A 26,766-nucleotide genomic window follows, 5' to 3' on the forward strand; every position below is an offset into this window, starting at 1 on the left:
AACCAGATAAAGGAGTGAGATCTCACAAAACGATTCGAATCAAAGGCATCCCTCCAATTGGAAAGGGTGGGTACGACGCTACTTCGGTTGATCGTGAGAGCGTGCAAACGTGCAAACACTACTAAGAAACACTATTTTTGATTTGAAGAAAAAAAGCGAAAAGATAAAGCTAGCAGCTATGTAACAGTAATTATAAAATACTTTATAAACAATTTTATTTTTCTTTATTTACAAACAACCTTCATTTGAGTTTAGTTATACCACAATTATGTCCATTGGACAGAACAGTGCTAACAGTGTTTCGAATTGATCGTCATGATTGATTTCTTTCAAAGGTAGGAAAGTTGCCTCTGATGTGTCAATACTCCCAGTTCGGAATTAAAAGTCTCTTCAAATCAGACGCCGACCTGCTGGTAGACGCAGCCCTTCTCTAACGCGGGTATCGTTACATGGTATCAACGACCAGGGTTGGCAATAATATTAAAAAAAAAACTGGAATAGAGGACCCTCCCCATATGCTCGACAATGTGATCAATTGAGGTGCATGGTGACACGGTTCTTGGTTATAGATCACTGCATCGAACCAAACCTCAATCATGAGTTCTTTTTCCATGAGCGAATTTCGACATTTCCGTATCGTTTATTTATCTATTTAATGTCAAACGTCTTGGACTAAATGGTTGTACAGACTGCTTAAAGAGACTTGATTCTACTCTTATAGATTAAATTACTGATATTAAAACTCAGTTCAGATACTTCGTTGAAAACTTGGCAGCAAGCGTCTAATGGATTGTTTTTACCTTATATCATCGAAATAAGCAGTGTTGAGTCCCAGAAATTCAACTATCGCATACGCTCTCGGAATTGTTACCGAGACGTATTCATGCAAGATGGAATCGTAAATTTATTGGATTTAGCACCGTGGACTTTGACAAAAGCTTTGTGGGACGATAAGTACGAGGATGACAGGTTTATAATCCAGGATGGAAAGCCAAGTCTATCTAAAGGGTGTGTCACATCAAATTGCATCACGGAAAAAACGCTGTAAAAATTTAATTTTTAAGAATTATAACTTCAGCTTTCGCTTATAATCAGATAAGAGTGTATAGATCACGTTGGCCATACTTCACTGTCAATTTTTCGTAAATTTGGAAAAATGTCGTCGAACGAAAAAGAGCGTCGTGAATTAATCCTGTGCACTCCGGAGTTGGAATCCGGAGTTGTCACATCGGGACATCGGTAAGATGCTGGGAGTCGTCCAATCCACGGTCAGCAGAGTACTAAAACGATACTTCGAGAACCTAACCATCGACCGGAAGGTGAAGAACGGCAAAAATGGATGCTCCGTCAGTGAAAAATATCACAAGCGCGTAGTTAAGCAGTTTAGATGTGATCCGAGAAGTTCGGTCCGGGATGTCGCCAATAAGCTGAATTTGTCAAGTTCATTCGTCCAGCGGACCAAGCAGCGGGAGGGCCTGCGTACATACAAGGTTCAGAAGGCTCTTAACCGCGACGAAAGGCAAAACATGGTGGGGAAGACGCGAGCCCGGAAGCTGTACACCGAAATGCTGACGAAGCCGCATTGCCTGGTAATGGACGACGAAACCTACGTCAAAGCGAACTTTCGTCAGCTGCCGGGCCTGTTGTTCTTCTCCGCAGAGGACAAATTCAGCGTTCCGGAGGAGATTCGCAAGCAGAAACTATCCAAGTTTGCCAAAAAGTACAATGGTGTGGCAAGCGATCTGCTCTTGTGGAAAGCGGAGCGCCCCCTTCGTGATGACCGGCACGGTAAACGGGCAGGTTTACCTTAAGGAGTGCCTACAGAAGCGCTTACTACCACTATTGAAGCAGCACGAGGGCCCGACCATCTTCTGGCCGGACCTCGCTTCGTGCCACTATTCAAAGGACGTGTTGGAGTGGTACGAAGTCAACGGGGTCACCTTCGTGCCAAAGGAAATGAACCCGCCCAACGCGCCGGAGCTTCGCCCAATAGAGAAATATTGGGCGATTATGAAGCAGGCCCTCCGGAAGAACCCAAAAGTTGTCAAATCGGAGGCGGACTTCAAGAGAAAATGGATTTCTGTTAAAAAAAACTACAACCTGACGTTGTACCTTATGGACGAGGTAAAGAGGAAGGTGCGAGCATACGGGCTTGGGCTCGAAGTATGAATAAAAAGAAAATGCCAAAAGTTGTTCAATAGTTTTTATTTTACTGTCCAAAATTTTCAAAAGGATCGGTCAACTGGGCGAATTTCTACAGCGTTTTTTCCGTGATGCAATTCGATGTGACACATCCTTTATTTTCAGAATAGGATGATCGTGGGGTACTTTGTCAAAAACGTTGGAGAAATCGACGTGAATAGCATCTCGATTCTGTTGGTCAACATACGAGTATATACCATAAGGTGGCGTGATTGTCGCGATGCAGTTTAAAATAGATATCGGGCGATAGTTTCCGATACTATGAAAGCTGCCTTTCTTGTGGACAGAAGTTAACGACGCAAATTTTTAAGCCTCAGAAAAGATACCATCACAAAAAGAGTGGTTGTAAACCATTGAAACCGGTCTGGCGAGCATCGCTGCACAGTTCTTGATAAAGACCAGACGAACGAGATCCGGACCAGGTCCTTTGGTTACATCTACTGAACTGAACGCTTCATGAAATATTACTTCATACAACGCGAGGGCTGGGAACCGGAGATTATAAGATGGCAGACAGTCAATGTACTGGGGTGTATTCTAGCAATAAATTGCACCAGAAATCAACTGCAACAGAAACAACCGCTCAGAAAAAGTGTAGTAGGCTAGAAATATTGCGGCGCGGAAAAAAACATCATGGGTAGAAGACGGTCTGTGATACTGCGCGCGAGTATGTATTGATTTTGTTATAATTTTACGCCGGGCAAACGTATGCCGTCCGACGCTTGCTAAAGCTTGACCGAACCTTGCTAAAGGATCGTATCCTATGCTTCAAACTAACCGGGCAATTAGTGGAACACAGATTTGCGTACGAGACACCGTCACTTCCGACGGCGGGTCAGCGGTGGACTGGGAACGCGTCATCTTCGCGGCTTTGGCCGCCTCGATTTCTTATCCTCGTTAAATGGGGACTTCGCCCCTATTACCTCAAAATAAATCTCGAAAAACGAAAACGAAATATTAATTGATAATAGAAATTACGCTTTTTTCTGTGAGACATTTATACCCGCTTTTCGTTGGAGTTCACCAGGGTTGATTGAAATTCCAAGAACGTCGAGCCTTCAGCGGAACTGCTTCCCTAACAATTTAGTTCAAATTTTTATACACTATAAATATGGCGTTTTCAGCGATGTAGAAAATAGATACGGCGATGCATGGTCAAATGAGGGATCCCTATCAAGAGAAGAAATTTTGTTACTTAAAGTATGATAGTCTCAGCAAGAAAAATCAAGCTCAGAGCGAGAAGAAGAGTCGCCTTCGAAAAGAAAGTTAATAGTTGAAGGCAACGGCTTATGGTGGTCGTCAATTTTAACCCTTCCATTACGGCAGTGTGCTCCCCCAAAGTGCTACCCCTGTACGGAGCACTGCGCCGAAAAGTATGCACATCGCGCTCGTGTGATCGAAGAGCAGTATGAATTTCATGTCGTCTAAAGACGACGCTCGTAACGAAAGGGTTAAGGAGCTCCGATGGGTAATCAACGAGATTTACACGGTCAGGTTTGTTAACAAATGTCAAGTGAAGAAGTTTAGGAGTTTATCGTTCGAGTTCAGTAGGTCGTTAGTTTGATGCAACCCAGACGACAGTATTGGGTCTACTAATGCTAGTTCCTGCTCCGTAGATACATTAAATGGTAAAAATAAACTGAACCATGTTTCTTTTGATCAGGGTAGCAAAATTTCATATTTATTTTACTGACAGCGCTTTATTTTACTGAACACCCGAAATATTAATACTCATCTTCGAAATATTCATCCATCAACTGACATTGAAAGAGAACAAAATTCCATTCAGAGGAATATCACTTACACCGCGTCAGACGTTTATACGGGTGTTTGTGTGGATGTTTTCCTGGTTTGTGTCCAGCCCGATCTCATTTTTGTGTTGCTCATTACACACACTTGGGCAACGGTACATTCGAGTATTGGGTTTATGATTTTAGGACGCAATGAAAGGTGATATTTGCGGCCGCAACATTCAGTGACATCGGGAATGAATTGATATTTATGTCGATGGAACGGAAACTATAAGTCCTATTATGTAAATGGAATCAAGAAGTCGATACAATCACTATCGCTATCATACCGAGCAAAATTTCGTATTTTGTAAATCGAGATAGTTTTACCGGGTCGAGTTCTTGCTCGAACTTCATGTGTTGCAAATTTCTTATATTTAAGCGTTTCTGAAACGTTTCCCAAAGGAAAATATCAGGTACGCAAACGAAAACTAAATAATTCTCTGAAGATATTCAACAAGCAAATCAAACAACTCGATGCTATTGACTTGCTCGGTTTCTATGATAGTAAAATAGTTCGTTAGCACAAAATTCTTTCGACTCGATTTCTATAATCAGCCGTTCCATGCCAAACCGATATAGTGGTTTAGATTTTCGTCAAAAGTGATAGCTTTGTTCTTCATCGCAAATTATCACACCCGTATTTTTTTATTTTTATTTTTGTTTTTGTAAGGGTGTTCATTTCCGTTTTAGGGGGGCCGGAAAATCCATTTTTCCGCATTTTTGCCAAAACATTTTTTTTTCAAAAATTCATAACTTTCGAACCACTGGGCCAATTTTGATGTTCGACATATTTAATTTAAAAAATCGGAATGGAAATTTGGAATGTCGAACATCTGAATCTGAAACTTATGAATTTTTGAAAAAAGTAATTTTTCGCAAAAATGCGGAAAAATGGATTTTTTTTGGACCACCCTAAAATGGAAATGGACACTCTAATGAAAATTTAAAAAATACGGGTCTAATGTTTTGCGAAGAACAAAACTATCACTTTTTCCAAATTTCCATGTACACAATTAAAACCCGGCTCTGCTACAACTAAAATGCTAATGAGCCTGAATGATGGGATAAAAAACCAAACAACACTGCTCCAAGTATTACTTTGGTATTGAATTATCAAATATTGATATCGAAATTCTATTTCTATTTCTCTCCAACCCTTTGGTCTTATTCTTCGATATTTTACTACCTACAATTCAAATTTTGGTATTCAGATCAAAATGAGGTATCCTTAAGTATTTCCTCCTGACTATTTCATCAAAACTACTACCGTAATTTCATAGAATTTGCATATTAACTCTTACTCTTTCAAGTAATTGACAAGTTTTGCCTTTTTTATTAAATTTTGTTCACTTCCTTGCATGACTTCTTTAAAGTGTGCGAATATGCGATGATAAAAATAAAAGCCCATTCCCAAAAAATAATATTAAAATCATTCAAAACCTTTGAGTAACTCCTCGTTTCCACATGTTATGACAGCTAGGACTGGGCGATATTATTTACAACCTTTCAGTGATTCAGTTGATGTACACAAAGTGTTGTTTACGTTGGCACATAAAAGTCGATTGTGGTTGTCTTCACAAAGAGTTTTCAACAAAATAAAAATGGGCGTAATGGAAATCAGCATCCAAGTCCGAGATTTTGTTGTTCAGGATTCGTTGCAGCAGATTTCACAACGGAAGATTGCGGAGAAGTCCGGGATAAGCCGAGGAGCAGTCCGTGAAATTGTGCACAAGCACAAATCTTACGGTTCGCATGCTGACATATCCGGAAGAGGCCGTCGTCGGAAAACCGATAGCCGGGCAGATTAACGACTCATCTAGGAAAGTATCAGTCAAAGTCATTCAGGAAGATCTCTCATTGGCAGTACTTAGAGCTTTTTCATTCGAGTAAAATACTGACGAATCGAAATTTGAACTTTTCAACAAGAAGCGGTGCGAAAGAGCAGATGTCTACATCTACGGTGCATGATAACAGATGTCTATATTGTCATCCTTAACACTCCTATAAAGGGTGTGTCACATTAAATTGCATCACGGAAAAAACGCTGTAGAAATTTAATTTTTAGGAATTATATCTTTAGCTTTCGCTTATAATCAGATAAGAGTGTATAGATCACGTTGGCCATGCTTCACTGTCAATTTTTCGTAAATTTGGAAAAATGTCGTCGAACGAAAAAGAGCGTCGTGAATTAATCCTGTGCACTCATTTCGAGAATCCGGAATTGTCGCATCGGGACATCGGTAAGATACTGGGAATCGTCCAATCCACGGTCAGCAGAGTACTAAAACGATACTTCGAGAACCTAACCATCGACCGGAAGGTGAAGAACGGCAAAAATGGATGCTCCGTCAGTGAAAAATATCACAAGCGCGTAGTTAAGCAGTTTAGACGAGATCCGAGAAGTTCGGTCCGGGATGTCGCCAATAAGCTGAATTTGTCAAGTTCATTCGTCCAGCGGACCAAGCAGCGGGAGGGCCTGCGTACATACAAGGTTCAGAAGGCTCCTAACCGCGACGAAAGGCAAAACATGGTGGGGAAGACGCGAGCCCGGAAGCTGTACACCGAAATGCTGACGAAGCCGCATTGCCTGGTAATGGACGACGAAACCTACGTCAAAGCGGACTTTCGTCAGCTGCCGGGACTGTTGTTCTTCTCCGCAGAGGACAAATTCAGCGTTCCGGAGGAGATTCGCAAGCAGAAACTATCCAAGTTTGCCAAAAAGTACACGGTGTGGCAAGCGATCTGCTCTTGCGAAAAGCGGAGCGCCCCCTTCGTGATGACCGGCACGGTAAACGGGCAGGTTTACCTTAAGGAGTGCCTACAGAAGCGCTTACTACCACTATTGAAGCAGCACGAGGGCCCGGCCATCTTCTGGCTGGATCTCACTTCGTGCTACTATTCAAAGGACGTGTTGGAGTGGTACGAAGCCAACGGGGTCACCTTCGTGCCAAAGGAAATGAACCCGCCCAACGCGCCGGAGCTTCGCCCAATAGAGAAATATTGGGCGATTATGAAGCAGGCCCTCCGGAAGAACCCAAAAGTTGTCAAATCGGAGGCGGACTTCAAGAGAAAATGGATTTCTGTTCAAAAAAAACTACAACCTGACGTTGTACAGAAACTTATGGACGGGGTAAAGAGGAAGGTGCGAGCATACGGGCATGGGCTCGAAGTATGAATAAAAAGAAAATGCCAAAAGTTGTTTAATAGTTTTTATTTTACTGTCTAAAATTTTCAAAAGGATCGGTCTACTGGGCGAATTTCTACAGCGTTTTTTCCGTGATGCAATTTGATGTGACACACCCTTTACTCGCGCATAGATCTGCGAGACCGAGAAATCAATAATTCATTCATTTCTCAGAAAATATCAACACTACGACTTTGCGATTCTCTCTAGCTTCGTTATTCGTCGTTCGTCATTGTTTAGCGTATTCGCATGTGTTGGTACGATGAGGACGTATGTCACTTTTTAACAACTTCGGTCTGAGACACCGACGCGAGTATAGGAGTTACTTTTTTGGACAAGTGACTTTTTTCCTATTTTAAAATATTGTTCAATGAAATGTGTAAATTAATGTTAGTGGCGTTGAATATTTATTGAATATAATGCACCACATCATTACCGGACTATTCTTATTTGATTTTAGTCCTTTTTGCCACCGGATTGAACGAATTCTTATATTATTCGTTGTTATATTCATACGTGCAAAAGAAAAACACAAATGTTTGATTTTCGTATAGTTATTCGCTAAATACATTGGTCACACATATACACATTTGTGAAAAAATGCACTTGTGGAAGAATTGTAAACTGTAAACTATAAACTGATCGGTGACTTATGGTTTTTTTTTTACAGTTACAGTTTCGGGGATATTTTTTTATAATATATGAACTGAACATAATCGACAAGAAAACAAGTCGCAGGAAGTTCCAAGAAATTCTTTTATATCATCTTTTTGTGCCCCATCAAAAAACAGGCATTAACTCTTAGTTTACCAAGAACACAGAGACAAAGAATATTCGAAATATGAAAACTTGAAATTCCAGAACCTTTCTCATCTGGTAACTATAAAATTCTTCTTTTCGGAAAAAGAACCGAAAACCACGGAACAATTGTATGAAATGTAAGAAATATGTTTGTTTCGAGCATGCAGTTATGGTATGTTCTGATTCCTAGTCCAATGAAACCACAATTGATTAATACATTTTTATGTTGTTTTATAGCTCTTCATTCTTTCATGAATTATATTCAGCTGCTTAATTTCAATTGATATAAAAAAAAAGTCGAATTTCGTTATTTGTGTTGGATTATCAAAAATTACTCTGTTTTGAGGAGTCTGAAATAGATGGCAATTAATACTGAACAAAAACGAAGAAAACATATTTTCTGGAGTTTTTTTTTTATTCAATTATACCATCTTCTTCAAATAAATGCCAATAAAGCCTGAAAAATACACAATAGCATCATTTCATAGAAGTTCAACTTTCGGTCTGTGACACCGTCGTGAGTTATGATTTTGCACGCGAGTACAGGAAGGTTAAGGACAATCTGAAGGAATCACTTCGAGAAACTGGCCTACGAAATAGCTTCGTTTTCCAACAGGACAACAACCCGAAGCACACTGCCAAGAATACCAAAGCCTATTTCCGTTCACACAAAATAAAACCCCTTGAATAGCCACCACAAAGTCCTGATCCCAACCCGATTGAGAATCTGTGGGCCGATCACGACATCGAAGTGGTGAAAAATCACTATCAAGGTAACTTATTCTACGGCTTTCCAGAAGGTGTGGGAAATGATGTAATGCTATGAAAATTTGTTATTTTTTATAATAAAAACTCACGAAATTGCTATTTACTCTTAACAAAATTGTTTTTCATTCAAACAAAATTGAGAAAATCGTTATCATTTGTTTTTAACACAATGTAAACACAAAACACAAAAAACACTTTGTTTATATCGTTTCAAAATCGATCGCTAGCAATACCGCACAGCTTTAATCGTTATAACATGAAGAAACGAGGGATTACTCAAAGGTTTTGAGTGATTTGAATATTTTTTTTTTTAAATCCCAACAGTTTATTTTATTAGGCTCATTTAGCAATTCAACAGTAACAGAGCCGAATTCATTCGTGTACATTTTTTCTCTCAAGATAACTTTTGTTGTATATTACACTGTTACCATCATTTTGAGGCGTAAGAGTATCGCCATCTATCGATAAACATTTGTTTTATCTATAAAACAGTATCCGTTTAGGTGTAAGAGCATTCCTATTCTATCGATGCACAACACATGTCGCCTTTTTTCGGCGTAAGAATATTGCTATTGTTCGAATGTTCACAGTTGGGCTGCGGGACTGTTGATATGAGGATTCCTTTGTTGCGTTATTAATAGTGCCAATTACCGATGCAGCAGACCGAAAATGTGAGCGGTAAAGGACTGGGATTACCGACACATGATAATTGTTGCGTGGACATAGTAGAGCTGTGTGCTAGAATAACACACTAAGATGGTCAGTTGAGGGGCCCTGAGTTATGAGCTCATGATCGTTCGCTTAGTAGCGGAGACGCAACCAATTAGGCTACGAAGACCCCCTACAAAGTCCTGATCTCATACCTGTGGGCCATTCTCGACAACAAAGTGGTGAACGATGGTGTAACTAATAAGGTCACTTATTTCACAGCTCTCCAAAAGACGTGGAACAAAATCGACCCTCAGCACCTCCAGAACTTGGTCGATAGTATGCCCAAACAGATCATGGAATATTCAGGAGGCCACACTAAATATTGATGCTATTAACTTTTTTGCTTTTATTGTTTGATTTGTTATTTCTCGAACTCGGGCTTTTATACTTGTTTTCTATGTTTATTTTGCGTGTCATTGAAATAAATTGTTTGGTTTTAGTTTCATGAACTGAATCCAGCTAAATATGATGGGAAAGGAATGAAAAATGTTGTTTTTATAATAAAAACCCATGAAATTGCTATTGTTACTTAACAAAATTGTTTTTCATTCCAACAAAATTTAGAAAATTGTTATCTAATGCTGATTTTTAACACAATGTAAACAACACTTTGTTTATATGGCTTCAATATCGATTGCTAGCAATACCGCACAGCTCTAGCTGTCAAAACATGAACAAACGAGCAGTTACTCAAAGGTATTGAGTGATTTTAATATTATTTTTTAGGTGTAGGCTTTTTTTTCTCTATTATAGTGACTTTCAACACATTTCGGCTGGTTCGTCACTTTTACTTCCCTTTTTGGAAGAATGTCGGGAGTGAGAATTGAACTCGTGATCTCTGCGTGAGAGGTATGGATGTTACCAAGGTATAGGCTTTTATTTATGCCAACGCATATTTGCACACGTTAGAGGAGTCATTTTTTTTTCATTTAAATCGTTTATTTTTACAGGCTCAGTTACATAGGTTTAAAGGAGCCGAACTCCTTATTGTATTGTTACTAGTATATATACATTTTTCCTTAATTCTAATGTTAATAATATAGGAAACCGATTACTCGCGGTCGACTCGAGTTTAGAAGGGTGACATATTTTCTTCAGGAAAAGGAGGGGATATGAGGATATGTTGACAATGATCACACTCACACTCTCAATCACACTCAATTCTTGAACCTATCTTATATCTTATAAATCTTATAAATACATATTTTACATTTCATCTTATTCTTAAGAAGGAATCCGATCTCTCACAAAGGAAAAGGAAAAGGAAAATCTAAGGGTATAAGGACAATCACACACGAAGATCGATAGCTTTTAGGAATACATATATTTGGGACATGTAATCAAGGTCTAACCGAGCCAACACGTCTCTCACCGGCATCATGGGCTGCCTTCCTCGGGCCCGAAGGGTGACTACTTAATTCGATCTGGCGACAAGATACAGCTCGCACGACCAAACAACGTGCTCGATGTCGTGGTAACCTTGGCCACAAACACAAAGATTGTTGTCGGCAAGATTAATACGAAAGAGTAGCGCATCTAACGAACAGTGATTGGATATGAGTCGAGAGAAGGTGCGAATAAAGTCCCGACTCAAGTCCAGACTTTTGAACCATGGTTTGAGGCTAACCTTAGGGATAATCGAGTGGAGCCACCGGCCCAATTCAACTTCGTTCTATTTGCGTTGCCAGTTAACTATGGTATTTTTGCGGACTAAAGAATAAAATTCATTGAAGGCGGTTTGACGCTGATAGATATCGCCTTCAATTGCACCTACCTTTGCTAATGAGTCAGCCCTCTCATTACCCGGAATTGAGCAATGTGAAGGGACCCAGACAAAGGTAATGACATAACAGCGTCTGGATAAAGCACTCAAAAATTTTCGTATTCTCTCAAGGATGTACGGCGAGTGCTTTTCCGGCCTCACTGAACGGATATCTTCGACAGAGCTAAGACTATCCGTTACAATGAAATAGTGTTCAACAGGTCGTGAGGCGACGCTGTCCAGCGCCCAGTGTATCGCTGCCAATTCAGCAATATACACTGAGCAAGGATTCTGAAGACTGTGGGAGGTGCTAAAAAATTCGTTGAACACTCCAAATCCTGTGGACTCATTCATAGAGGACCCATCAGTAAATTACATATTATCACAATTGATATCCCCATACTTTGCATCGAAGATCGTTGGAACGATCCTCGATCGAAGATAATCTGATGTTCCATGGATATCCTGCTTCATGGACAGATCAAATTGCAAAGAGGAATTGATGTAGTCAGGAAAACAAACACGGTTGGGAATATACGAAGAAGGATCAACCTGCATGGAGATGAATTCATGATATGGACTCATGAACTCAGATTGAAAATTTAGCTCGATCAGCTGTTCAAAATTTCCGATCACCAATGGGTTCATAACCTTACACCGGATGAGGAACCGAAGAGATAATAAATTGAAGCGATCTTTTAGTGGGAGTACGCCTGCCAAAACCTCGAGACTCATGGTATGCGTTGAGGGCATACACCCCAACGCAATACGGAGACAAAGATACTGAATTCGCTCGAGTTTAATGAGATGTGTTTTGGCAGCTGATTGAAAACAGAAACTGCCATACTCCATCACTGAGAGAATAGTTGTTCGATACAACATTATAAGATCTTCGGGATGGGCTCCCCACCATGTGCCGGTAATTGTACGGAGAAAGTTTATTCTTTGTTGGCATTTTTTACTCAGATACCTAATATGGGCCCCCCAAGTACATTTGGAGTCGAACCAGACCCCAAGATACTTGAATGACATAGCATGAGTGATCGGTTTACCCAAAAGTTGAAGCTTTGGTTTTGCTGGTTTATGCTTCCTAGAAAAAACCACCATCTCTGTTTTCTCCGTGGAGAGTTCGATCCCTAGCCCAATGGCCCAGGTTGAAAAATTGTTCAAAGTATCTTGTAAGGGTCCTTGCAGGTCGGATTCGTTTGATCCTACGACAGACACCACTCCGTCATCTGCAAGTTGTCTTAGGCTGCAATTTTGTGTAAGGCAATTGTCGATGTCGCTTACATAGAAGTTGTACAAAAGGGGGCTTAAACATGAGCCCTGGGGGAGTCCCATGTAGGAGACCCGACTTACTGTCGAATCCCCGTGAGAAAAATTTAAATGTTTCTCACAAAGCAAGTTATATAACATATTATTCAATAGAGGCGGCAGACCCCGAGAGTGTAATTTGTCTGACAGGACCTCTATTGAAACTGAATCAAAGGCCCCCTTTATATCCAAGAATACTGAAGCCATTGTTTTTTTTTTCGGCGTAAGCCATTTGAATTTCTGAAGAAAGCAACGCAAGACAATCATTCGTCCCCTAGAGGAGTCATGTAAGGGAGTAAACTAAATCTAACAAAAATTGCAAAACTTGTCAATTAGTCAAAAGAGTAATATGCAACAAATAATTCTTTGAAGTTACGGTAATAGTTTTTGATAAAATAGTCCAAAAGTTGAGGAAAGTTTCTAGACAGCCAAGGTGGTTTTTATGCCTATCACTGTACATTATCCATTTTTGTTACGAACTAAGCGTCGAACAGGAGAGTTTACATTATGCGTAATATTGAATATTAATGCTATTAAGAACTAAAAACTTGACGGCGCCAGTGGTTGTGTGGTTAGCGTAACAGCCTCACAATCCGATCGGCCTGGGTTCAATCCCAGCTGGCGTCGTTGGGATTTTCTGAGGCGAAAAATCTCTGGTTACGTCTTCCTTCGGAGGGGAAGTAAAAGAAGTTGGCCCGGCTCATGAGTTGTTGAGTCTGATAGGTAGGAACAGGTGGAGTCGCCTCCCTGTTGTCGGTGATTGGCACTAAAGTGGCGGAAATAGGCCGACGAAAAATAAGCGAAGATAAAAAAAAAAAAAAAAAAAAAGAACTAAAAACTCTTTCAGCGACCATGAGAACCTAATATCCCATTGATAAAAAAGGAAGCAAGCAAGGACATATGAATAAAAGTCAATGAAGCGCATTGACTCTATGATTTTCTGAGTTTTAGAATGATTTCTAGGACCAATACCATCTGATGTTTATAAATATAAACTCAAAGTATAGCACGCGGGCTCTAAGTACCTTTTTGGGTAAAATTTCTTGCTACGAACATTGCGCCAGTCTTGGTTGAAATGGTAGATCAATTGGTTTGAACTTCAGAATGTTTTGGAGGGCCTAGAACATCTGATTTTTATATAAATTATTCAATTTTTCTGATTCTTATATAAATTATTCAAAGACAGTGTAGCGCGTTGATGCTTGGGTAAACTGTTAATTCTTAGTGGTCGTTTGTCTGCTCTCAGCCACCACAGCATGAAACCATGCTAATCTTATATTTTACCTAACACAGTATCAGTTTATGCTTTTCCTAAACGAAGCTTGATGTCTTGTGAACCTGCTCACGAATCAATGCGGTGCTCCTTTGAGTACTAGATTACGGTACTCAGTATCAAACAAAGTAGTCACCCACACAAGATAACGCACAGTGCGTTGAATGTATAAGAATTTGGGACAAAAAATCATAACAGCAGAATTTAGCCATTGTAACACTTTGGTGTGATGGAAAAGATTGTTCATAAATATCAGAACTACTATTTGCATAACTGTCTCATGTTGTTTGAATAATCGTATATGTGTCTCAAGCGACAAAATCTTTGTTCGTCTAAAGAGAAAAGTTTTGATCATTTCGGATACGCTGAAATCAATACTTGAGTAACTGCTGGTTTGAATTATGTTGAAGTAGTTGTTTTTAAAGAACAGAATAATTGTTTGCACTAGTATCTTATGTCATCTGAATAATCAGTAAAAAAAATCTTTGTTAAAATTGAAAAGTGCTGCTCTTTTCGGATACACATGCGGAATACACATTGCGGGCATTAATTATATATTTAATGCATTAATGACAAAAGTGTCTCATATTCAACGGATAATAAAAATAAAATTATGTATTGATTATTCACATGATTTACTCTTGGAGACTATTTCGAAAGATTTCGCACGAAGACGAATTGAAAAATATATTTTTTATATAAAAAACATCACATTGAAATACATTGTTAAGTTAATATATATATATATATATATATATGGTTCACAAAATAAATAAAAAAAAAAATAATTTTTCATAATCTTGCATGTGTTACTGCTTTTTCAAGGGAAAATAATTCCGACCAGTACGATACCCATGTACAAATTCAAATTCACAACAATTTCGATGTTGATAATCATGATCCTTTTTTGTTTTGTTCGAGGTAAAATTGGCAAAAAAAAAATAACTGATGGTACCATTAGTAATTCGGGTCATACTTTCTCAAAGGTTCACCCATCGAGGCGGTGCAAACAAAATGAAGTAATCGAACACGTGACACGCAACCAGAGCTTCCTACACATACGATGATGGGATGGTAATGGGTGATGGCACATGTTGAAAATTAACATGGTTCAACGATTTCGTGCAACAAAGCAATAAAGGCCAAAGCACAACACAACACACCTTACCATGGGAAACGTAAGGAGTGCAGCAGACTCAGGGTGATGCCGGTGGTGCTCGGTGCTTTTGCCCGCGACTCGTAAGCATAAATCAGAAAGCGGACTATGCAAGTTCAAGATTGTAATCGTGGCCCCAACCACTCCCACACACAGGATAACATGCTCTTGTTATTGAGCGCCGCCGTAGTCTTCTTTTGTTTCCGCGAACGATCGTTGAAGGAGCCATCGGTCAAGGTCGGAATCGATTTTGGTGGGGTAGGATTTGTTTATTTGTTATTTTCGCAGGTTTCACACCTTCGAAACCACACGAGCTCCGGTTCGAGCAAGCGAACGGCGGCAGTTTCCGGAGGCAACTGGTTGTACATAGTGTCCACACTTGTATGCACGATATGCTGCTGCTACTGCCGGTGATCGAGGTGGCAATAATAGCAGGGTCGCGTGATAAATCATACTGACGTGAGCGAGATTCGCTCGCGGCCTAATGGGCCTGAAGGAATTACGTCCGTTGAATATGAATCGAAAATTTGAATGATTTGACGAGCTTAAAAGTTTTACCACAATAGGAGTTACTACAGTATAGGATAAGATCAGCAGACCGTGAATCGATTGAGCTGTGTGTTGTGATAAATTATTGGAACGTCCGAAAGCGATGTTTTATAAACGTTCGGCGACTAAGAAGCGTGTCCAACTGTTCCGCTTCGTTGGAACGATATATTGCTAGCTCAAAACAAATGACATCATATCACTCTCAAAATCAATGCTCAGTGCCATATACCGATAGGTTTGGTGAAATGAGGTCGAGTAGGGATGGAAAAGAGAACTGGTTTTGCGAGAAATGCGATTAGTACAATAGAAATGTTTGAGTCACAGCTCGTTTACCATTTGTCCCGGTTTTGTTGTCCTTCATATGTGTACTATTTTTGGGCGATTCAATTATGTCCATCGCACCAGGTGTCGATCGATTTCATTTTAATCATCGTGAACGCAAACAACACGGGGATGATTCTGTGTCAATGTGGAAACAGTAGTCACACAGAGATTCATTCATTAACCATATTAGTTTATATCATCATTGATTTGATATGATGTGAACATAAATTAACTGTCGTAAAATGATTCTCTATGCAACGAATAAGGAAATGTGACGAGTGACTGCGTTGATGCACTTCAAGATAGCTAATTAATTAGCTTCAGATACTAAATTCAACGGGTGAAACATGACTCAGTTGAGCTTTTATTATTATATTGAAACATCTCTGAATCTACTGAGGCCATACTTTTTACAGATATGTTCCCGAAAGAAATACTGTCAGGCAACTTTTTGATTAACACATTTGCATCGTTAGACAGAAAAATTAGCACGATAAATTGTTGCTAATCGTAAAATGCACCATATTTTGTTCCACTTTCTACCTCTCTAGCTGGGTTAAACATAGAAAACCTAATAAGAAATGTATGACCTAATCAATAAATTTGAAGTGAACGTATGAATTTTGTACTGACGATACTATTCGCGTCATTCTTAGGTGCCTGAGGCATGACGTGTCACAGTTGAACTTCCTATCATGTAAGTTTCCTGTGCTGTCATATCTTGCCGTTTACTACACGCAACTTCTACACTCCGTCGAGGTGCTCGGTTGTCGCCCTAATTAAACAGCGTTTGACTACTGGCTATATTCGAAGGTGAAACCAGCTATGTACTGTGAATAAAGTAAATACAACACATTTGCCATCTATTTTTATTTATATAGATGTAAGAAATAGCTATCCACCCGAATGTGCTCAATTAAATATTGATGTTTATTAAATCCTGTCACTTCATCGTACGTAAACATCGCTTATATGTTTTATTTTCGTAAACTTCCGTTAGACCATCATACATTGGGCCAATCCTACAATCAAATCTCTGATATCGTTCAACTACGTGAAAATTAGATTGCTGAAATTGTCCGGAAGAAGCTCGGTACCAACGAAGCGATCAGGACCTCTATCAAAGACAAGTAATCGGTTTGATAAAGCTATTGTAGGGCATATCAAAATCAAGGTTTATCAGCTACCAAAATAGCAGAACGAATAGAGAATGAGTATCGAAAATCGCAATATTGCTAAAATATAACACTTGTTTTATTTTTGAAACAATGATTCAGCCTGTCTTCATAAAATACACGATTAATAAATTTATAATAATCATATAATAAAGCGTCATAAAAAGGGCTCAGCGAGTAAATTGATATCAAACCTACAAATATACATCGGAATACCCCTCGAATGATTACGTTTTTACATCGTGAAACAACAACTATTTACAATTACACTTCGCTTTCCTGCGCTTTTATAACATGTTTGGATTGTTTTCAAGCCGTCTATTTTGAAACCATGGAAAACCCGATGTTTTCAAAAACAATTCCAATGAGCATCCGTAAAATAATAGCTCGAGACAATGAAAATGGGGCAAAAAAGTAACGATTCATTAAGAGTTTTCAAACGCATATTACTAAAAATAGTTATTGCGACATATGTTGTGTTATATACCATTAGACAGGAAATTCACCCAGCATTTGTATTTGCTTAAGACATGAACAATGTATCTTAGGGTGCCAATGAAAATGGTCATCTCGAGTTTCAAAAAGTTACCCCATAAAAAATGTTCACCACCTCAAAAAAACTCCCTATGCAAAATATCAGCTCAATCGGACTTACGGGATAGTGGCGCAAAGTGGTTAAAGTTTGAGTTTTTTGGAAATCGAAAAATCACCGAAGGGGAGGGGGGGTGCCTGGTTAACGGAAATCGGGGTTTTCGAAAAAAATATTTTTGATGCCTAATGTCTTAAAATTGCATGAAACGTCGAGACCTAGTGTCATCTCGAAATTATTTTTTTTTTGTCAATAATCGGCACTCTGGGACTTGGTTTTTTTCGGAATACGAAACGAAAAGTATGTTTTTGGGTGCCAATAAAAATAGTTATATCGATTTTTCATTCGGAACTTGCTACGAAATGTCGATTTACAAGATAATATACCCTATGCAAAATATTAGCTCATTCGGACTTCATTTACTGGTGTCACAAACGTTAAAATTTGAGTTTTTTTAAAAAACAAAAAATTGCCGAAAATCAAGATTCATAAAAAAAAATTTGATACCAAATGTCTTAAAATTGCATTACTTGTCGAGATTTACAGTTATCTCGAAAAAATGTTTTTGTCAAAAAACATTTTTTTTAGCACTTGGTCGTTTTTCCGTCTAAAAAATCGATTTTTGAAAAAAAAATTTGTTTGAGATAATTGTAAAGTCTTGATTTTTGGTGTAAGTCTTGATTTTTGGTGATTTTTCGTTTTTAAAAAAAAATCAAATTTTAACGTTTGTGACACCAGTAAATGAAGTCCGAATGAGCTAATATTTTGCATAGGGTATATTATCGTGCAAATCGACATTCTGTAGCAAGTTCCGAATGAAAAATCGAGATAACTATTTTTATTGGCACCCAAAAGCATACTTTTCGTTTCGTATTCCGAAAAAAAACTGTCCCAGAGTGCCGATTTTTGACCAAAAAAAATTTTTCGAGATGACACTAGATCTCGACGTTTTATGCAATTTTAAGACATTTGGCATAGCTTGAGCTTGAGCTTGGGTAGACTGTACAATTCGTAGTTGCTCTCCGTGATCGACCTGAACCAACCAAATTGCACAAAGAACACACAGAATGACGCTTGGGACTAGCAAACCATTCTATTTGTGCAATTTTCGGTGATTCGAGCTTTAAATGGTCAAAAACGACGCCGGCCACGTCCTTACAGTCACCAGGGGAAGGGAAGGCATGTTAGTATGATATTCGCCGCCCGAAGGCCAGAGGGTCGCCTCTATAGCGTGGTTCCCTAGCGCTTATCATGGAAGGGATAGTTGTTAGTGGGAATGGTTAAAAAAATCAGGATTCACTGCGGTAAGTGATGTGATTATCTAAGCGCAAACTCTTGATCACTCGACAAAATGGAATTCCGAAAATCATCCATTAGTTTGAGTTATCCAACGCGTGCATTCACTATATAAATCCAATCGCGACAAAGGAGAGCTATCCTTGAGCAATCTGAGAAGGTCCGAGAGGGCTTGTCTAAAATTAATCGGAGCAACGATATCTTATTCAACGCGTGTACCCCTTATATAACTCCAATCACGGCGAAAGAGGTCTATCTTTAGCCAACCTGAGAAGGTCACAGGGAGAACTCTTCTAAAATTGGTCGGATTTCAACGCGCGTACTCCTTATATGAATACAATTGTGACGACAGACAGTCATCTCCGGGAAATCTGAAAGTCACCGAGAGAACCCGTCCCAAAAAAACAGGAGCGGCGACCCATCTGCCATTCAACGCGCACTCCCCGCACACATTCCATCGTGGGGAAGATGGACCATCTCTGGGTAATCAAATAAGGACAGACACACAAAATTTAAAAGTTGAATATCCAAAGCATCGACAAATTGAAGAATGAAAGGACCCAACAACAGAAGAATCAAAAATTGAAGAACTAAGGAACCAAGGAACCAAAGCCACTCAAATCCAACTACCCTTCCAAATACAACAGACAACCAAGATAAACACGGAAACAGAACCGCACCCCCCAAAACACGACAGTGGAAGACCTCATTAGACAACCAAAAGGACCAAAAGCCCCCCGATCTCCCGGAAATGCACAAAGACACACAACAAACCAACGGGCAGTCTCCAGACCACACCCAACCCCCGCACCGCACGCACTTAACAGTTAAGTTCTTTATTTCCACAATCCGCGCAACACGAAAACCGAGTGCAATCCAAAAACCATCCGTTGGCCCACTGTACATCTGTATGCACCCCCAAAAGGCCGAAAAACCACCAATCCCTCCGGCCATACAGCGACATCCCTCACAATCGTGCCCCGAAAAACACCGCTCCACCTCCATGACCATCCCAACCATCCGCTGCACTTGAGAAAATAACCGCGCGGGTATACACTAGTACTAGATCAAGCCCTCAACTAGACCTGAGCAGTGTCGGCTCTCCAACTCCCTAACTCCCACTCAACCCCTCCCCACTCTTCAACCCATTAACTCTTCAACCACTCAACCCCTAAACACCACATATCATCGGTCCCTCCCAAAACACCCAAAGACAGTCCTCCTCTCCCTCGACCAGACACATTCAAAGAGCACGCACTAAGCAACAGAAAAACCATCGCCTATACCTATAGAAGACGAGTTCCCTCGGCGGCCCCGCAGGCCCCCCAAAGACAACCACCCGTTGTCACAATTGGATTAGTTAAAGTTATTAATACATTCAAGAATTAAAGAACTAATTTATCAAAGGATTAAAGAAGAGCATTAAACATTTAAATAATTAAAGAAACACGACGTACATTACAATGACGTCACATATCTACACACAAAATACCTGATCATAATCGAGTGAACATTGTCTTGTTTTGTTGCAGTGTGAACAAGATAACGCGGCGCGAAGATGGAACGTAAACGACATGCTCTCTTTCTTCTTTATAACGCCCGTCACTCACTCAGAGAACTGTGCAGCAACAAGCACATGCACACTGATGTATCTACGAGTGTCCCGAAACAGGAGCAAACATGAAACGCGCGGAATGGAAACCTATGAGTGAATGATTTTGTATACGTTATAAAAAAATTTAGCACACCTGTCTTCAATTTCAAACAACTTCAGTTGCTCCCCAGAGAGATAATATATGAGAAAGAAGAAAGAGAGAACTTAGCTTGCACTGCTTTTCACTCAGCCATGCCGACGGTCCTACTATGGTGATACGCATACTACGACATAGAAACTTCGAACTCGATATGAAGAAATAAACACACACTCACACCCATTCACGAAACATCGATTGAATGAAAATTTCGCTTATACACGCGAAGATAAAAATGGCTTCGCTCGATTTATGGATTTATTTCCAATTTCACAATTTATCCATATTTCAGTGGAATGTAGTTCGGTCAGAACACTGGGTAATATAACACAAGACGTTATTATCATACACACTTGCACTAGAAACACCAGATGAAAAAAAGCTTATCGCAACACAATCGACGCGGCCACACTTTTATATTTTAAAACAAATTTTCTCAGCCAAACACTCTTTTAAACCACAATTGTGCGTAACTTATTCAAGGAAAATCAACTGTATTCATCTTTTCGAAGCATGAAAGCATAGTTTCCAATCGAAACACCAAATACACCGACAAAACTTGAAGACGAAGACAGAGCACAAACAAGCACGTCTTGTTCGCACCGTCGTTCAACCCGAACTCTCGCAATTTTAAGACATTTGGCATAGGGTGTTTTTTCGAGGTGGTGAACATTTTGTATAGGGTAAGTGGTGCATTGGCACCCTAATGTATATATTAAAAAAAAGTTAACAATTTGACAATCAAAATGGGTATGTTTTTTTTCGATTTCCCCCACAACGCAATGAGCAATCTTTTTGCCTACAATTCGGCGTTAGCTCACAATGTGATTAGATGCGTATAATGAATTATTCTCGATTCGCCGATAATATGCATGCATCAGTTGTCAGAATCAATTAAGGGATGATCTTGAAGATAATATTGGATGATTTCAGTCTATACTCCCCAAAGATTTGACGAGAGCCTGGCTCAAAAGGTTAAACGTTGATAGAGATTTCATTAGATTGAAGTTCAAGTTGTTGTCCAATCAATTCGTGCTCAATTCTCGTTTCATCTTGTAGGTCTTGCTACTAACAATTTATGGAATTGTGGTCCAGGATTTCATTATATCGAGCATGTTGTTTGATTAACATTAAAACGCAATTAATGAATTTAACTGGATGGTGATTTAGATGTTCGAAAGGGTATACAAATTTTGAACAATAAAAAACTCATTTCAAATGTAATTACTACACACAATCACAGTACTAAGTCTAGATCCCGTCTGTGGTCCTAGGCCCAACCCATCAACTTTTTTGAACCGAGGCTTTTTTAACAGTGGTTTATTTGTTAAAAACCGTGGATCGTACGCTCTTTCTGACGAATCGGCTCGAATGAACGGCTCGTGAGAACTCGCCCATCTCTACGAGATAGCACGTTATTAAACAGTCGTGCTAAGAGTACAAAACACATGAATCCGAGGTCGACCACCTCGGTCGAGGCAAGGGATGCAATGATGGATACCAAAATCATGCGAAAAATGAAGAAAAGCCCGAAGGTCGCCATCAGGGAAATACACTAAACCCAAGCAACATCAGTTTCGGATCGTATTATTGACTGGAAATCGCAGATCATAGTTTGAAAGGCAGGTTTACTCGGGACTTGCCATTGGTGTTTTTCATGTGCCGGAATTGAGACTGAAATCTCGAGGTTTAGCGTGTCTGGAAAAACCAGTTTATGTTTCAGGAAGACCATGAACCACTTATGAAACTGAGCCTGTAAAAATAAACGAACTTTCAAAAAAATTGTAAGATGTTGTATCTAGGACACGACTGCATTTTTGACGTCGAACTACGGAACTAGCAGACGTCGACACTGTAGATCTACATATTAGATAGAGACATATAAGACATATAGCATATAATATATTAGATATAGAAAAGTTATTTTTCATTCATAATTTGTATCTTGAAAGTGTATTCCACCAGAACATCCATTAAGTCATTGAAAATATCTCTGCAAACTATCGAGAAATGGCGAAGCTTAAATCGCAGTAGTTCTTCTCTCCTCTCTCCATTCAATTCTTGTATCAAGTAGTTCTTCTCTCCTCTCTCCATTCAATTCTTGTATCAAGCCGTGTGTGTATGTGTGTGGAATCAGCATTAAGCATGAATGATGTCCACTTGTTGTGTTGTGCGAGCTAGCACGCACGTAACTGTGATTTCATTCCATTCCATTACATTCTTGTTATAAAGAGGATTTAAACTTCTTCACTTCATTTGCCTCTAGCCCTGAAAAGGGCCCATGTGGAAAGAAACTCTACTCCATACTCCTGGTTCTAACTCAAAAATTACGCTACGCAGGACAATTCTGTTGCTTCCATTTGAAAGATGGTTTGAGAATTTTAAACAGGATACAGTTGAAAAACTTCCAAATTAGGGGTTTAAGTAACAATTTAGAAATGAAAAATTGTAAAGTTAGTTGTATTTAAGGTGTTATTCTTAATGTTATCCAAAAAATACAAAACAAACTTGGATGATTCTATCAACCAAACTAATGCTCTCTAACCACTCTACAATTTTTTCTTTGACACACAACTACTACTATCTAGAATCTACCAAAATCTAGATTTTAACTCCACTGTAGGGGAAAAGGGGGAATTTTGACTACCTAAGCAAATTGCCTAATATTTCCAAACCTATACGGTCTAAATAAAAAAATGTCACATTGTATTCTAAACTACACTTGTTTACTCTCAATAAATAATTTTTAATCATTATATGAAGCTTCAATCTACCAAATATATCATAAAATAAAAGAGATGATTTTTGGACATTAAAATTTGATGCGGGGTGATTTGGACCACCTGTGGGATGATTTGGTCCAGTGTGTGTTTCATCGAAAAAAACATACTTATGTTTATGTAAAGTATTTTTGGAATCATGTTACATTCAGTAACAATGTTTTGGGATCGATACCAGGTGTCTTGGCCAGATTCCAGACCAGAAAAGTTGGATTGACACCATCTCGAATTCTGCATGGATCTTTTCACTGTTGGTCGAGTATTTTCAAACACTTTCGATGCTTGGTCAAAGAGAATCCGTTCTCGATGGCCTGCGTTGTTCTTTCAAGCTCCTTCTTCTTCCAACGTTGTCTGTCCATCCTCTTTTTGTAATTCAGCGACATCTGGAATCAATTAGACCAAAGAAAAGTCTCAAACCTGTAGGACCAATTCACCCCACAGAAACGTGTCCATGTCACCCCACACAACACGCAAAAATTGAAATGCAATTAATTTCATTTATTGTTATCAAACTTACAGTTTCGCTACATCAAATTGTTCCTCTTCTGTAGACGAATAGAACTTTACTGCACAATACACGGAAAGTTTGTTTAATTAGCGGGAAAAACCTTAAAACTACTATCGGAAAACTCACATTTTTTGACGATCAAAGTGCTTGCTGTGTTTATGCTACCGTTTCCCTCTACTTGTGAAGTTTTACCAAAGTTTTTCTACTTTAGGTGCATACGGTTCAACAATAGAAGGAAATGACATTATAAAAAATCCAAGTTGAGCCGTTATTTTTGAGATAAAGGGGTGGTCCAAATCACCCCGTGTTACCCTACTCATAATAACCAATTAACTTTCACTTCAACGTTGAAATATTTCATTTTCGCTTGAAATAAGCCATATTTGAAATATAAAAAAAATATAATATAACATAATGATAATACACATTTATCGTATAAGAACAAAAACAGATTCCTCCATTACATAGAATCAATGTTTGATACCGGAAAGTGAATTTTCATCCATAATTTTTATTTGCAAAGTGCATTGTTCCGCCAGAAAATGCATTACCATTTTTGCTCCATACAGCACGAACACGAAGTTCAATTCCGTGAACGCAAATTTCAATTGGACTAATAACACCTATCATGATGACATTTTTTCTATTTGTCTCGACGTAACATTTTTCTACCGGTAGAGACGAACACAACAAAATAAAGACAGCTTCAATCGAACGACCCGTTTTCGTGTTTTGCGCTTAGCCGCATATTTGGCGATTTATTTTTATTTATGTAGATTGACTTTTAAAATTATGAGATCATTATTGTATATAGTCGAATTTTAGAGTGTATTCGAACATCTACCAAATAAGTATATTGCATAGACACTTTAGATAATTTCAATTATTCGTGTATTCAGCACTCGGCGGGATAGGCATACTGCTGTCGAAGTAGTTGTTAAAATAAAGTTCTTTTCCGACTTCGACTCCCAAACAAGTCACACACTTTTTGATTGTACTCCGAAAAATATGATTAAGTATCATTTAGTAGTTTCCCTCGGTGATCCGGGATAGTTTAATCATAATCCTTTTATATTATCAATGCCTGGTTCATTATCATTACAAAAAAATTAGGATGGTTATATCTGTGATCAACCGCAAAGTAAACGTTGGACTGCCGTTGGCTTATGTTTGAAGTTTCGTCTAAATCAATTATCAATGTGTATTCTCGGAATGTTCACTTAAGGGGGTATTCTAATCTAGAAATTGAAAAAATATTTTTTTCTCCATATTTCTGAAGCTTAGACATTTAAGAGTATGTCTTTGGAAGTAACTCCGCCTGGGAATGACCGATCTCTATAGTCTCTTCTTTTTCTCTTGAATGGCGTTAACGTTCACTGTGAATCTTTTGCCGTCTTAACGTATGCATTAACTAGCGTCATTTATTAATACTTAGTTGAGATTTCTTAAGTTATATAACACGCCTTAAATGTATTCCGAGGGGCAAGCTCTAGAGAATACGCGTGACCACAGTGCAAGTCTAGACGCTAGAACGGGAATCGAACCCGAACACCTGGCATGATAATGTGAGACGCTAACCACTCGGTCACGAGTGCACCATGAACTTCAAACTATTGAGAACCGGTGCAGAGGGTCCAAAGCTCATAAAGAGGATGGTTGTTCTAGCTGTTATCCATATCACAGAGATTTTCGGATTTTCGTTTCGGCGTTTGGTCGATAGCTTGCATTTACTAAATCACATCTCTTACTGTTCGAGCCATAATTACAAATTAAATTTACATAGAACTTCAACCTGGCTACTGTAAATCAGAATTTCGTTATTTTCTATGTAAACACCACTCTAGATTGAATCCATAAAAAATACTTTACTACATTCATTGAATTAATTGTAAAACTACGCTAGATTTGATTTCAAGATCAATTTATGAAACTCAAATTACACACTTTACCCTATTGCCAATGTACACACGCACACCATGACAACAGAATTGTATCAGACACCATATTCGCATGTTTTTACATCGCAGAGTTAGTCCAATAAAGAACGTTGAAGAGAACAGTCGAGTTTCTCTTCCTATTCGAAACAGAAAAGTTTTGAGCGATCCCAATTCCGCCATTTTGTTCAAGTTGGTTACACGGTGCTTAGTGATTGCAAAAATCTGGCTGAGGCAAAGCCGTCAAGAAATCCCTTCGCTTGCGGAAACAAAATCGCGCAGTGTACCGTGTATACACTCACCTCAGCGAATCTTGATTCTTATCTTTCCACATTAACCCTCCTGTACTCGTGTGCAAAATCATAACACGTATACTCGCGCACGGTGTCACAGACCGAAAATTGAACTTCTCTGTAATGTTGCCATTATGTATTTTTCAGGCTTTATTAGCATTTATTTGAAGAAGGTATGATTGAATGAAATAGTTCCAAAAAATATGTTTTCTTCGTCTTTATTATGTTCTAATAGTCATCTAATTCAGCCTCCTTTAAAGTTGAGTATTTTTTGATACTCCAACACAAACAACGAAATCCGAATTTTGCACTGTTATTAATTAAAATACTGAAATACTACTGGATATAATTCATGAAAGTATACAGAGCGAGAAAATAACATAAAAATATATTAATCGATTGTGGTTTCATTGGAGTAAGAATCAGAACATGCTCGAAACAAACCTAATTTTTACATTTTATGCAGTTGTGTGTTTTTATCGAAGAGAAGAATGTATAACGACCTTCTAGATAATAACCAGATGATAAAGATTCTGGAATATAAAGTTTGCATATTTCTAATATTCCTTGTCTCTGTTTTCTTGGTAAACTAAGAATTAATGC

At 38.8% G+C, this 26,766-nt stretch overlaps 1 protein-coding gene across 7 annotated transcripts in view; it reads right to left on the bottom strand.

Moving 5' to 3' along the window:
• Positions 1-26,766, bottom strand: part of LOC129765053 (protein GDAP2 homolog) — a 315,411-nt gene that overhangs the window by 23,141 nt on the left and 265,504 nt on the right. The gene's annotated exons all lie outside the window — the stretch shown is intronic.

The sequence above is a fragment of the Toxorhynchites rutilus genome, chromosome 2, assembly GCF_029784135.1.
Source record: "Toxorhynchites rutilus septentrionalis strain SRP chromosome 2, ASM2978413v1, whole genome shotgun sequence".
Taxonomy (NCBI): Eukaryota; Metazoa; Arthropoda; class Insecta; order Diptera; family Culicidae; genus Toxorhynchites; species Toxorhynchites rutilus.